Raw genomic sequence first — 14,865 nt, 5'->3', positions numbered from 1 at the left:
GAGTCCCTGCCCCGCATGTTTCACGGTTATTAGACACCCAAAAAAAAAACATGCGGGGATAGCTCGTGCATCATGCTCGGGCAATCCCCGCGAGGTTTTTTTAGCTGTATAACAGCTGCAAAACATTTGGGGCGGAGACTCAAGCATGACACTCGCGCACCCGCCATACTCGGTGCATAAGCAAGCACCCGATGCAAACTCAAGTAGCGAGCACTTGCACTCACTAGTCGCCATATCGTCATCATTTTTTTTTCTTTATTTCTGAAAAAATCCCAACCCCAACCCAAACCCTAGCACAACCCTAACCCTAGCACAACCCTAACCCTAGCACAACCCTAACCCTAAAGTTTATTTTTTACGCCGTTCCTCGTGCAGTATAAGTGATTAGACGTCTTTATTCTTTGGGTCGGTGCGATTACAGCGATGCAAGATTCATATCGGGTTCTTATGATTGACAGCTGTCACACAATAAAAGACGCATTTTTTTGCAAAGACTAGTTTTTGCATCGCCATATTTTGAGAGCTATAATTTTTCCATATTTCGGCTGACAGAGTCATGTGATGGCTTGTTTTTTGTGGGACAAGTTGACGTTTTTATTGGTACCATTTTCGGGCATGTGACATTTTTTGATCGCTTTCTATTCCGATTTTTAGAAGGCAGAATAAATAAAAACCAACAATTCAGGAATTATTTTTTGTTTTTTGTTTTTAATGTCGTTCTGCATCTGGTAAAATTGATAAGGCAGCTTTATTCTTCGGGTCAGTACATTTACAGCGGTACTGCATTTATATATTTTTTTTAGATTTTGGCGCTTTTACACAATAAAAGCTATTTTATAGAAAAAAATAATTGTTTTTGCATAGCTTTATTCTGAGAGCTATAACTTTTTTATTTTTCGGTTGTTGGAGCTGTATGGCAGCTTGTTTTTTGCGGGACAAGATGACGTTTTCAGTGGTACAATTTTTATTTACATTCGTCTTTTTGATTCCATTTTTTGTTTGGCGGTATGATGATAAAACATCGCTTTATGTTTCGTTTTTTTGGGTTTTTTTACCATGTTCACTAAAGGGGTTAACTAGCAGGACAGCTCAGGTCGTTCCGGACGCGGCAATACCAAATATGTGTACTTTTATTGGTTTATTTTTTTTTCCCATAAGATTATTTATTTATGGGTACAATATATTTTTATTTTTATTTTATTATTTTTTTCATTTTTTAAAAAAATATTTTTACAATTTTTTTTTTTTACTTTCTGACATTTTTATTGTTTCACATTGTCCCACTATGGGACTTTCACTTTTTGTAGCCTGATCGCCTGCATGGCATAGAGAGCAGCAGCTCCCTATACCATGCAGCCTGTCAGCGCTGCACAGGGAGAAGTTACTTTGGTCGTGCACTGCGCATGACCAAAGCAACTTCCTGCCTCCTGGTGACCCGGATGTTGTCATGATGACGTCGGGTCACCATGGCAACATCCGGCACTGGACTCAGACGCCCCTGGACGCCAGCAGAGAAGGCAAGTATAGCGCTTACCTCCTCTTGTCACCGGAATGCTTCGATCGATTTTGATCACAGCATTTCGGGGGTTAATGTGCCGGGAGCGGTGCGGGACTACTCCCTGCACATAGCACAGGGTGTCAGCTGAAGGCGAAAGGGCGTCGTCGGGGTTTACAACGGCATATCCCCCCAGGCTATTTCTTTCTTTTGCAAACATTATGTAAGTAACCCTTGGAAAAAAAAAAAAAAAGTCTCTACTCTAATGCATCCGCCTTACAGGTTTAACTTCACTACTTGAGTGAATAGGCTGCATAGAGTATATATATTATTGTATTTGTCTGCACTGCCTTGAATTCTACTTATATGTACACTTTTTTGCACTTTTTCTGCTTACTAAATGTGTATATGTGCACATTGGCACTTTAATTATTGAAGGCTTCCTTAAATGTGTATACACACTTTGTTCAGCAACTATAGCACTTTACTAAAAAGGCATGTGCAATATTAGTTACAGATGTAATATACTATTATTTTAAATAGGGTGTTGATTGAATTTTTTGTAATAGCCAAGAGGGATGTATGTTTGTTGTGGGCTGTTTTGAAGGTTCCTGTTTTTTAACTTCTACTAGTATTTTTAAAAAATATTGAAATAAATTATTTATTTTACGAGTCTTTTCTCTTTTTGCTTCCTTATAACCGTGGGTTTATAGCCTGAGGTTTTTGTGTTGATAAATTTTGATTGGAGGTAATAATCTTTTTGACCTTTTTGGGATAACATAGCACAGGGTGTCAGCTGTAACAATCAGCTGACCCCCGGCGGCAATCTCGCCCGCACCGCTTGTGTGCGGGCGAAATCGCCAGGGAGTATTAATACGTATCAGGCCCATAAGGCCCAGGGCACAGATACGTACTAATATGCCCTGGGTCAGAAAGGGGTTAAGTGTCCATATGAATGATATACTGGATGTGGTCACTGCAGGAAGTGAGCAGGGACCGTGAGAGCCGCAATTTTCAAAGGGCAGAGATTGAGAAGGTCTTTTATTTTTTTATTCCATATGTAATCATTCCTAGATTCCCATCTCTCTGCTATATTTATTACAAATCGCAGAAAACCCATTTGATGTTAATTGTTTGGGCTTTTTTCATGCGCCGAGCATCACTCACGAGGAAAACAAGCTTCAAAGAACAAATGAGAGGAGACAGTCCATGCATTATGTATCACGGTGGCGTGTCATTACCAACCCCCTTGCTGCAGCACTCCCTAAATTCCCGACAATGTAGCAAAAACCTTGCCCACACGTCACGGCTCTGAGCTGACTAGTCCTGGTGTATCGTGAGGTTCCTTCCTTACATCTCTCCTCAATTATCTCGGCTTCTGTAAAATAGGCTGAGTCTAATGGGATGAAAAATGCGGCTGCAGAATAAATGTTCTCTGGCATTTATCTACTCTGTGATCACCGTTCCTAATCCAATCGTGGAGGCGTTCCTGGCCGTTACAAGGAATTAGAAGCATTACTAAAGTGTGATAGGCGAGGGTACAGCGCCTGTGCCTGTCATGGATTCTCAATAGAGGTGGCTGGGAATGGTCGCTCTCCACTGAAATGATCGGGAGGTGCACATACTTCCCACGAGAAAGCACTTGAATTGTCAAGGTCAATCTATTCTATAGCTGTAACTTTAGCCTTAAAGGAATTGATACTGTGGGTTACATCTGGTGCCTGGGGGGCAGTGTTTGGTATACTCTGTGTCCCTCTGAAGAAGCTATAAAAGTGAAACGCGTGTTTAGGAGAGTGGCAGGCACATAATGGGTAAGGCTCTCCTCAATACTGGCACTCAGGCACAAAATATGTAGAATTCACACTACACTAGGGATGAGCAAACCCCGTGGATTTTCGTTTTCAACCAAACTTTAGTCCAAAGTTCGGTTCGGGTACCAGAACTTGAACCCGAACCCCATAGAAGTCAATGGAGACACAAACTTTGCTGCTGTAAAATGGTCGTAGTAAGAGCTAGGGGTCTCTCTTTCTTAAAATGAACTTGTGAGTGTTCGGAGTTCAGCATTGGACACTAGGTGTCCGGTATGAATCCCAAACTTTACAGTTCGGGTTCGCTCATCTCTACACAACACTCATTATACTGTTGTACTAATAGATTACACGTATAGTCCATGTGATTGACTATACATTCATTGTTGAGGACGCTCTTGCAGATGTGTCTAATCTCTGATGTCACTCCATCTGGAGGCTGAATCTTGAACTAAGTGCTCTTGTAATACAGGGTTTAATACTACGCTAATAAAATATATACTGTATACTGTACAATAGCTTTATGACCCCGTTACACAGTTTTTGAGCACTTGAGCTGAAGTTCTTCAAGCTCAATTGGTGTTTTGCATAGTCTGAGGGGGCTATAGGTGTAATTCTGCTTAGATTTTGACTTCGATGTGTGTTGCCGTTACATTGGCATAATACTTTGTTCCATGTACAATATTATGTAGAACAGAGTTTTGATTCTAAATGGACTGTAGATAAAACAGTAGGTCCTGGAACAGTACCAATACACATGCTCTGTAACTAGCCATCCACTCTTTTGGAGTGGACGATTCCTCATTATCAGCATTCTGTCAGCACTATAGGTCCTGGGACATCCTTTCTCTCATTACTCAGCATGCATTGCTTCTGCCATTGCTTAATGAGATGCCTACAATTAACTGAAAGGCTGCATCTCTGTTATGCCTGCATATACAGTTTGACAGGGAGGAGCAGAGAGACAAAGGCCAAGCCCCACTTCCGGTAATCCATATAGGGGGGTTTCTGCTGCTAGAGACAAATTACACTTGGACAGAAGGGAGACCCTAGCGGCCGACACTTATGTTATCTAACCCCTGAAAAGTAACTCCAACTTAATTGAACTTCATAAAGGGATTTTGCACATTATCTATCGAATAAGATCAAGTACAGCGACCATTTAATTTGTATTAGGGTTCAACTCACCTGCAAACACCATGGGTTTCGCAGGCTTAAAGCCAGGCAGAGGCTCCACTGGCTGCTTCAGTAAATGCACAGTGTCTCTTATTTGTGCTTCCTGTACGTCATTCATCCCAGCGATTAGATAACCTACTTGCTCAGCATATCTAGGAAACAATGAGAGTAATATAACATCACAATTAGTGCAGATTCAAATTCTACATTGAATATCAGGTACAAATCTACCATAAAAGAAGGTAGCAACGGCTCTGGGACCCAGCACTGCATGTGTTCACTACAGCTATATACAGCTGGCACTAGAGGGCGCTCACTGGAGACAGACTTCTACTGCTGCGGTTGGGTCCAATATTAGCTGTACATAATCACATGTCAACAGCTCCCCCTGGTGGTGGCTGCATGCAGCAAAATAGTATTTCATCAAGTTACATTCATTTAAGTCAGAAATGCTGTGAGATTAGTCAACACTGAATTTTGGATCTAAAACTAATTTGGATCCAGCAACATATTTGTTGATAACTTCCCAGAGCCTAAATACCACATCAGAGAGCTCTACTAATCGCACTGTAACAAGCTGAGAACCATCGTGCGGCCACAACAGATTTGTATTGAATGGCAATAAAAACACAAAATTGTATTTTAATTTTCAGAACTTTCCATAACACAATATTGACATTTTATTTGCTTTAATAACAGAATCCCCTTTTCGCTCTGCACTCTCCTGGGCACCAAACATACATGTATTTTCATAGAAAGCAGCACCAACAGGAGCGTCACTACTGGACGCAGGATTAGAGTGCCATCTAGTGGCACTAAAAGAATATTCCTAGTGTGCTAAAATGTCTATTATATCCTGCACAGGGTCATACACAATTTGAAATGCTTTGGAAAAAATTACTTTAAAAAAATGATGAAAAAACCCTTTTAAAAAGGCACAGAATGCCATAAGAAAAAAGAACAAAGAGAAGAAGTGGTGCTGAGATGGGCCGGCTGCAGTTTATGCAGATCCTTGGGTGACAAAGTGCATGTGGGATAATCGTCACTTTTACAATTTTTTTAATCTCTTTTTTTTCCAGTAGATTTGCTGTATCTGGGCTTTTTTTTGCAGTTAGAGCTGTAGTTTTTATAAGTATTTTCTGATCTCTTTTTATTACTTTTCTTGGTGAGGCAAAGTGAACAAAAAAAAATCCAGAGATTCTGCCGTTTCATCTTTTTCATTCCATCACCCACACGATTGGATTTATACAAGATATTTTTTTTACTTTTAACACAAACAGATGTGGAGAAGCCAAAAATGATGTAACGGGAGAATTTAACTTTGCAGGCTCAGGTCGCCGAAAACATACAATCGCTTTACCGCTACAGTGTAGAGTAAAATTACCAATCTGATATTAAATCCGGATATGGAATGGGCTTCATAATTGTACAATCATGGAAGACATGGAGGCCTTCAGTAGGATCCTTGGCTGTCAAGACAATGCCATTGCCACATAACACTCATATGATTGATGATATGACATGGCTTTATAACTGATGGGGAGCCGTACCCCACTTATTCTCAGAAAGAGGGGGATGCTTTCTTTGCCTGCACAGCGGCACTCTAAGGCTATGTGCCCACGATGCAGAAATGCTCCGGATTTTTCCTGAGCGTTTCTGCATCTCCCTGGCAGAAAAAACACACGCGGATTTTACATACGTTTTTTTCGGCCAGGGACAAGAGTTTTTCACGCGTTTTGCACATGTGATTTCGCATGCGGGTTATCAAGCGCTTTCCAAGCGATTTTAACATCACTTGGAAAAGTGCTTGACAACTTGGTCACACTATATAAATCCATGCAACCGGCTTTTATTATAGTGTGACCAAGTTAGTTTAAAAAAAAAGAATAAAAATGGTAAAAAATAAAAAAACACATTATACTTACCTTCCGATGGCCCCCGGTCTCCTTATCCGATGTGACCCGTTACATCACTAAATGACGTCATGGAAGGTCCTTTTAGACCATCGCGAGCCGCTGGGGAGCCAAGACGCATCAATAAGGAGACCGGGGGCCATCAGAAGGTGAGTATAAGGTTTATTTTTTATTTTAAATTCTTTTTTCTTTTTTTACAGGTACTAATGGTACCCGGGTCTGGAGGAGAGTCTCCTCTTCACCAGACCCGGGTACCATCCACACATTGAATCGCTTAATATCCGCATGTGCACATGTAGTCATGCGGATATTAAGCGATTCAATGCACGTCAATGGCGGCAAAAACGCCGCGCTTACGCAAAATAATTGGTAGTGCTGCGGATTTTTCCGAAATGATAATCCGCAGCAGAAATTTCCGCAGCATGTGCACAGCACATGCGGATCATCATTGGGGAACATTGCAGACCTTCTACCAAGCGTTTTTTAAGCGTTTCTGCGGCGGAATTGCGGCTGCGGAAAAGCTTAAAAACGCACAGTGGGCACACAGCCTTACGCGGTGAAATGAGCTGCATCTGGATCTCGTCCACCTAAAGGGACTGTCAGCACAGAATGACTGTTCAAACTAAGTCCCAACTCTAGTTGCTTCATGGCGGCGCCAATCATTTATATACACCTTCCCACCTGCTTGTTTTCCCTCTATCCACACCCTCCTCTTCTTTGATTGACAGCTCTGGCTTCATAGAACCAGAGAAGGAAGGAGACAGAGGTAAAACAAGCAGGTGGGAAGGTGTATATAAATGATTGGCCAACGCCGTGATCCACGGAGCGCTTGTGCTTGGTTTCAACAGCCAGTCTGTGCTGACAGTCCCTTTAAAATCAGTGTTTCCCAAACTCCAGTCCTCACGGCCCCCCACAGGTCATGTTTTCAGGATTTCCATAGTATTGCACAGGTGAGAGAATTCCTGATTTCTTGATGATACTTTCATCACATGTGTAATACTGAGGAAATCCTGAAAACATGACCTGTTGGGGGGAAAACCTGACCTGTTGGGGGCCATGAGGACTGGAGTTTGGGAAACACTGCTTTAAATGGAGCGTTGCTGCAGTTTTATTATTCAGCGATTAGCAGGATCCCCCAACAATTTCTTAAGCAATGAGAAAATGCAGTCCCTAATGATGTCCTCTGACAATAAGCAGATCACGGACAGCAGATGCATTGGGTTCTGCATTTCTTGGAGAATGGGATGGGGCAGCTTCTGTCTTCTCAGTGATACAATCAGGAAGGAGATGCAGCGTGAGACAATCCCTGTCTAGATCTTTGATCTTATCATCAATACAGAGGGCTGATTGGTGAAGACAGAGGGAAAGGCTAATAAAATTATAAAAAAAAAACTTAGTTTTTCGCCTTGGGTCAATATGCCAACCTCATTGACTTCATAGCACTTGCCAGAGTGGGCAGACACGATTGAATTGCCTTTACACACGTCGCCTCCACACAGGGCGATGCTGGCTACGACGCCTCTGTACTGATCAAACGTTGAGTCAAACAGCAGGGCTTTAAGAGGGCTGCCCTTTTCAATCTTGGCACTAAAACACAAAAATAAGACATCCTGTTAAGGGGTATAAAGGTAAGTAAACCACGTTCAGTCCAGGGTGATGAATTCAAAAAGACAAAGTTTATTCCGCCATGACATAACGTTTCGACCTGTTATAGGTCTTTATCAAGTATATACAAAGACATACAGGGATACTGATCCCCTTTAAGGAAAATCAGTGGCCAGAACCCTTTAAATTCCCCTTAAATGGTCCAAAACTGAAACTGTGGGAACAATAGAATCCACTTAGGGTTCAGCAAACTTACAGTCAAGAGTTTGATAAAATTATCTACACCCTTGTGTCTCCGGAAAGCATAGCATACATTCACGTGCTGAAAATGCCGACCAATGCTGGAGTGAGTAGAGGTCTGCAGCTTGTGACACTCCTGCTGTAGTGAAACTACAGGTCCCAGCAGGCTGACGGTCTCTCATCAAGTTATGCTGGGAGCCGCAGTTTCACAAATAGTGCTAGAGGATCCATGTCAGAAATATGAGGCTGTCACTAGGGTTTCTCCCACAAATATATAATCGGACGTGGAGAGGATCTGCACGTGGATGAGCCCTATTCTCTATCTGTGAACATACTACTCTCCTTCACTCAGATTCTAAGTGGCTCTGCAGCGCATCTGTGCAGAGCAAGCTGTCAATCAAAATCCGGGCCGGGTTTACAGCCGTCGCCCCATATATAGTGATATAGTGAGGTTAATTTTCTCCCGGTACCTGCACTATCAATAAGGCGGCCGGGCAACATTGTAACAATATTTATCTGCAGATTAACCCTATACCTGCAGGTACATAACATTTTCCAAGGTGACAGGTTCACTTTAATAAAGAGAAGATGGATAGAGCATCATTGAAACCTGGCTCACCCCCTCCGACACGGCCTCTCCTGCTGCAGTTTCATACGGCGGATTCCACCTCTCCCACACCCCCCGCCCCACCGGCAAACACGGTGGAGGAATAGGTTTCCTCCTCTCAGATAGCTGCTCCTTCACGCATATCCCACTGCCACCCTCAATTACTCTCCCCTCTTTTGAAGTGCACTGCGTGCGCATCTACTCCCCCTCCATCCTCCAACTGTCTGTCCTCTACCGCCCCCCAGGATCAACCACCACTTTCTTTGACCTCTTCACCACTTGGCTATTTCATTTCCTCTCCGTTGACATCCCCACTATCCTCATGGGCGACTTCAACATCCCCATTGACACTTCCCTCTCAGCTGCCTCTAAGCTTCTATCCCTCACTTCCTCCTTCGGTCTTACTCAGTGGTCTTCCACACCCACCGACAAAGACGGCCACACAGTGGACCTCATCTTCACCCGCCTCTGTTCCCTATCTAACCTCTCTAACTCACCTCTCCCTCTCTCTGACCACAACCTACTTACATTCTCTACCCTCTCCTCTCCAGGGCAACAATCCCCACTCCACAAACTTGCATACCCTTGCAGAAATCTCAAACACCTTGACCTACACTCACTCTCTGAATCCTTTCTCCCTCTTACAGACATTAGTTCCTTACATGATGCAGATGTTGCTGCCACTTTATACAACACCACAACAGCTGCAGCTCTCGATTCAGTCGCCCCCCTCACACATACCAAAGCTCGCACAATCAACAGGCAACCCTGGCACACCGGCCTAACTAAAGAACTGCGACGGGCCTCCAGGGTTGCTGAGCGTAGATGGAAAAGGTCCCACTCCAATGAGCACTTCATCGCATTCAAACAGTCCCTCACTACCTTCAAGTCCACACTCACGGCAGCAATACAAACATACTTCTCATCTCTCATATCCTCCCTGTCTCACAACCCCAAACAACTATTCAACACCTTCAATTCTCTCCTCCGTCCCCCAGTGCCTTCTCCCTCTCCTCTTATTTCAGCAGAAGACTTTGCCTCGTTCTTCAAGCAGAAGATTGACACCATCAGACAAAGCTTTTGCCTAAAGCCCCCACTGCCCCTCCCCACACCTACTCAACCCTCCTCCTCCAAAACTACCTTCTCCACCATTACGGAAGATCAACTTTCCTCTTTACTCTCCAAATCACACCTCACCACCTGTAAACTTGACCCAATCCCGTCCCACCTCATCCCAAACCTTACCATTATCTTCATCCCACCCCTAGCCCACCTCTTCAACCTGTCACTAACAACTGGTGTCTTCCTCTCATGCTTCAAACATGCCTCAAACACACTCATCCTCAAAAAGCCCTCCCTTGACCCATCCTCTCTGTCTAGCTATCACCCCATATCACTTCTCCCCTATGCCTCAAAACTACTGGATCAACACGTCCATTCTGAGCTGTCCTCCCACCTCTCCTCCTGCTCCCTCTTCGACCGCCTACAATCTGGTCTCTGACCGCACCATTCTACTGAAACTGCACTGACTAAAGTCACCAACGACCTACTAACCGCCAAATCTAAGTGACACTACTCTGTCCTCCTCCTCCTTGACCTGTCATCTACCTTCGACACAGTGGACTAATCCCTCTTACTACAAACTCTCTCATCTCTCGGTATCACAGACTTGGCCCTATCCTGGATCTCCTCATACCTAACAGACAGAAGATTCAGTGTCTCCCACTCACACACCACCTCCTCATCTTGCCCCCTATCTGTCGGTGTCCCCCAAGGTTCAGTTCTAGGACCCCTGCTCTTCTCCATCTACACCTTAGGCCTGGGACAGCTCAGAGTCTCATGGCTTTCATTATCACCTCTATGCTGATGACACACAGATCTACCTCTCTGGACCTGATATCACCTCCTTACTAACCAAAATCCCACAATGTCTGTCGGCTATTTCATCCTTCTTCTCTGCTAGATTTCTAAAACTTAACATGAACAAAACAGAATTCATCATCTTTCCGCCATCTCATTCAACCCCCCCCAACTGACCTATCTATCAACGTCAATGGCTGCCCACTCTCCCCAGTCCCTCAGGCTCGCTGCCTTGGCGTAACCATGGACTCTGAACTCTCCTTCAAACCACATATACAAGCCCTTTCCACTTCCTGCCGACTCCAACTCAAAAATATCTCCCGGATCCGCACATTCCTCAACCATGAATCTGCAAAAACACTAGTGCACGCCCTCATCATCTCCCGCCTCGACTACTGCAACCTCCTGCTCTGTGGCCTCCCTTCCAACACTCTCGCACCCCTCCAATCCATCCTAAACTCTGCTGCCCGACTAATCCACCTGTCCCCCCGCTATTCCCCGTCTCTCCTCTCTGTCAGTCTCTTCACTGGCTCCCCATTGCCCAGAGACTCCAGTTCAAAACCCTAGCCATGACATACAAAGCCATTCACAACCTGTCTCCTCCATATATCTCTGACCTAGTCTCTCGCTACATACCCGCACGCAACCTCCAATCCTCACAAGATCTCCTTCTCTACTCCTCTCTGATCATATGATCATTTTTTTTTAACACTCAAAACCCCTATGGATATTTATGGTTACTAAAGGATTCCTTTCCCATTCTTTTGACAGCTCTTCTTTAGGTGTGGACACAGACCGGCATCCGGCATAAAGACATCTGGAGACTTTTCCTTTTTCTGTGATATTGGATAATCTTGTTCATTTCTAATGCTTTAAATCTTTCAAATTCTTTCCGAAAATTGTATCATAAAGGGACTTTCTCAGGTCAGTTTTGCTTGTGGTTGTGTTACCATTATTTGTGCCAAATGTATCAAAGTGTTGTTTGATAAATGTTTATGTAGCACTTCTATCTATCTTTATTTATTTATTTTACTCACTTATATAGCGCCATTAATGTCTGTAAAGCACTGAGGAATTATCATCACTGTCCCCATCGGGGCTCACAATCTACATTCCCTATCAGTATGTCTTTAGAGTGTGGGAGAAAAACGGAGAACCCAGAGGAAACCCACACAAACACGGGGAGAACATACAAACTCCTTGCAGATGTTGTTCTTGGTGGGATTTGAACCCAGTTAGCAACAATGCTAACCACTGAGCCACCGTGTATCTTTATCCACTTTTAACGTCACCCGTCGTTCTTAGACCTATGTAGCTTACCAAGCCCAATTTCTAAAAGTTGCAAGAGTGGTGTAAAATAGGAAGCTGCACATTTTTTTGCGCAAAAATGATGCGTCACAAAATAGTTTTGTTTTTGTTTTTTTAACACCAAAAATTGATGTAAGTTCCTTGCTACATTGCCCCTTTTCCAGCCAAATTTTGTAGAAAAAAAATAAAAGACAAGGTACAGACAGCGGAGTTAAATTTGCCTACAGGAATGATATTGATCTGGAGCGCATCGTACCCAGATACAGTTGTGGCACCCCAGAGGGTCTGGTTGCCACAGTGGTGTTGCTTCCCTTAAAAGAGGTAATACCATGTCTGGAGGCAAGTGGGGGTTTCCTGGTCAGGAACACTATACATGCAACACTTTCCTGGCTCCAGGCCAGCAAGGGGAGCTCCTCCCCTTGGCAACTGGATCTGGAGGCGGGGTTAGTAGAGTTCAGTGTGAGGAGTCGAGTTTAGGACACTGAAGAGAGAGGAGCTAGGGACTGGAGCTGGAGATAGCTCGTCCTAGCTGGACTACACAAGGAACCAGACACCGGAGTCCGCGGCTGTGGGACCCTTCAGGCCCAGCAGCAGATACCGCGGGGCAGGAGATTGCAGGTCTCCTGGCCCCATCAGACGCCCAGAGGCTCAGCAGCACCGAGGGACCAGCACCGCCACGGAGGAGCGAGGCATCCACAAGGCCTGAGCTGCCAGCCATACGGGTGAGCACAGCACGTTACACTCAGGGACGTGGGCTACAACACAGCTTCAAGCAGAATAGCCAAAAGAGTATAGTGAGAACGGCAGGCCTACAACTCCACCTGGCCAAGGGGACTCTATGCTTGCTCCCAGACCGACCGGACCCTTATTACTAGCCAGTACTCCCGTTGGGGCCTGTATAATTGCCACGAGTAAAGACCCTGGGACTGCACTATCTGACTCCGTGTCATTACTGACTACCTGCACCATAGCTACCTTCATCTACACTCGCTGCCCTGGAGCTACACTCTTCCTGTGGGGAGTTACACTACCTTAGCTGCTATACCACCAGCTTCAGAGGAGTGTTCCGCAGCGGCAGTTCCTATTGACCGCATTCCACAGGTGGCGTAGTCGAACATTAAACACCTTTACACATAGACTACCCTTGGTTTGACCGCCCTGGGTCACGGACCGGGTCGTCGCCACGGTGACTACAACCCTCAGCGTCTACAGACCCGGATCCGGGTACCCCATGGCCCAGGGGGCGAGTCAACTTTGGCGCAGTCGGCAGGATTACGTGCCCGTTACCATCGGGTACTGTGCCCCTTCACGTACTATGTTGCATACCGTGGTGAAGTTTTCCCGCCAATTACCGCTGTTTCCCGCCATTGGCCGCCATTTCCGGATCGCCACGCGGGAAGAAGAGGGGCATAACCGCTGGAAGCGCGCGAAGCCCAAGCCACGCCTCACGCACTGACGCAGCGCCAGGTCCTGGAAGGAGCCCCAGCGAGCACTGACGTCAGAATCAAGCGACGCCAGGTCCTCAAAGGAGACCATCGCCTGCGGAACTGCGGCCTACGGAAGCAAAGTGAAAGAAGGTAGGCCATGGTTCACTAGGGAGGAGGAAGACGCCCAATATGGAGGGAACTTCAGCCGCAGGCGCGGCCGCTGCCGCGGTAATGCCAATCTCCATGCCGGTGGCGGCGTGGTTGCCCCAGTGCTCAGGAGAGTCACACACCTTGAGTGACTTTAAAGATAGACTGAGCAGCTTATTTAAAGTGTATCCCCTGTCCGAGGAGCAGAAAGTGAGCATCCTCATAGGTCAGTTAATTGGCGCAGCCCAGAGAGAAGTGAAGTCCTGGTCAGCCAGAGACAAAGGGACTGTGAAAGAGATACTGGCCCGCCTAAAGGACACTTTTGACACCCGTACTACAGAAGAGATAAAAATGAAGTTTTATGGGTGCAAACAACGGGCGCAGGACAGTGTACGGGACTATGCTTTAAACCTACAGGAGGCGCTGAGGGCCATCAAACAGGTAGACCCCGGCAGTGTGCGAGATGAGAACAGACTGTTAACTGAGCAGTTTATTGAGGGTCTACTGTTCAGTGCCCACCGAACCCAGCTACGCATAATGGCTCTGCAAAATCCTGATCTGGACTTTGCACAATTTAAAGACAGAGCCATCCGGGTGCTGCGAGAGTCAACACCAGGTGGCGCTACATCTCACCGGCACCCAGCAATCACCTACCACCAGGAGGTGGTACCCTTTTCCCCAGAGCCTGTAGGAGCTGATGCACAGACTCTGGACAATGCCCCGTCTACAGACCTGCACCTTCAGGTCCAAGAACTGACTAAAAGTGTAGCTGCGCTAACAAAAACTGTGCAGTCCTTGCAGGTGTCCCCCAAAGAGAAGATCCAGCTGGCTTCCAGTCTGGAGGACGTCCCGTGGCGGGAACAGAGGAGGATTCCACCAACCAGAGGGAGGAACAGTGACCGCTATGACCAGGACGGACAACCCATCTGCCGCCGCTGTCACCAGCCAGGACATTATGCAAGGTACTGTCATTTAAACGAGCAAAACCTGGGGCAGAGGGCCAACCCCCAGGCGTAAGACCACCAGGCCCACACAGCTGGCGAGACAAGTATGTGGGGGGACGACCGGTCCTACCTGTCGTGCTCGATGGCATTCCAATGAGCGCGTTGCTGGACACTGGATCCCAGGTGACCACTATCACCTACATTCTTTACAAATGATACTGGACTGATTCGGACATTACCCGCCATCCAGATGAACGGTTAAGCATCTATGCCAGCAATGGTCAGCCCGTACCTCAAGTGGGGTTTAAAGAAGTGACCATAAAGGTTGGCAAAGT

At 45.7% G+C, this 14,865-nt stretch overlaps 1 pseudogene; it reads right to left on the bottom strand.

Moving 5' to 3' along the window:
* Nucleotides 1–14,865, bottom strand: part of LOC141244079 (translation factor GUF1, mitochondrial-like) — a 63,384-nt pseudogene that overhangs the window by 23,940 nt on the left and 24,579 nt on the right.

This window comes from Phyllobates terribilis, unplaced genomic scaffold, assembly GCF_046119375.1.
Source record: "Phyllobates terribilis strain yellow unplaced genomic scaffold, ASM4611937v1 Scaffold_1336__1_contigs__length_319888, whole genome shotgun sequence".
Classification (NCBI taxonomy): domain Eukaryota; kingdom Metazoa; phylum Chordata; class Amphibia; order Anura; family Dendrobatidae; genus Phyllobates; species Phyllobates terribilis.
The sequence above is the reverse complement of the archived record's forward strand: the minus strand, read 5'-3'. Positions and strand labels throughout refer to the sequence as shown.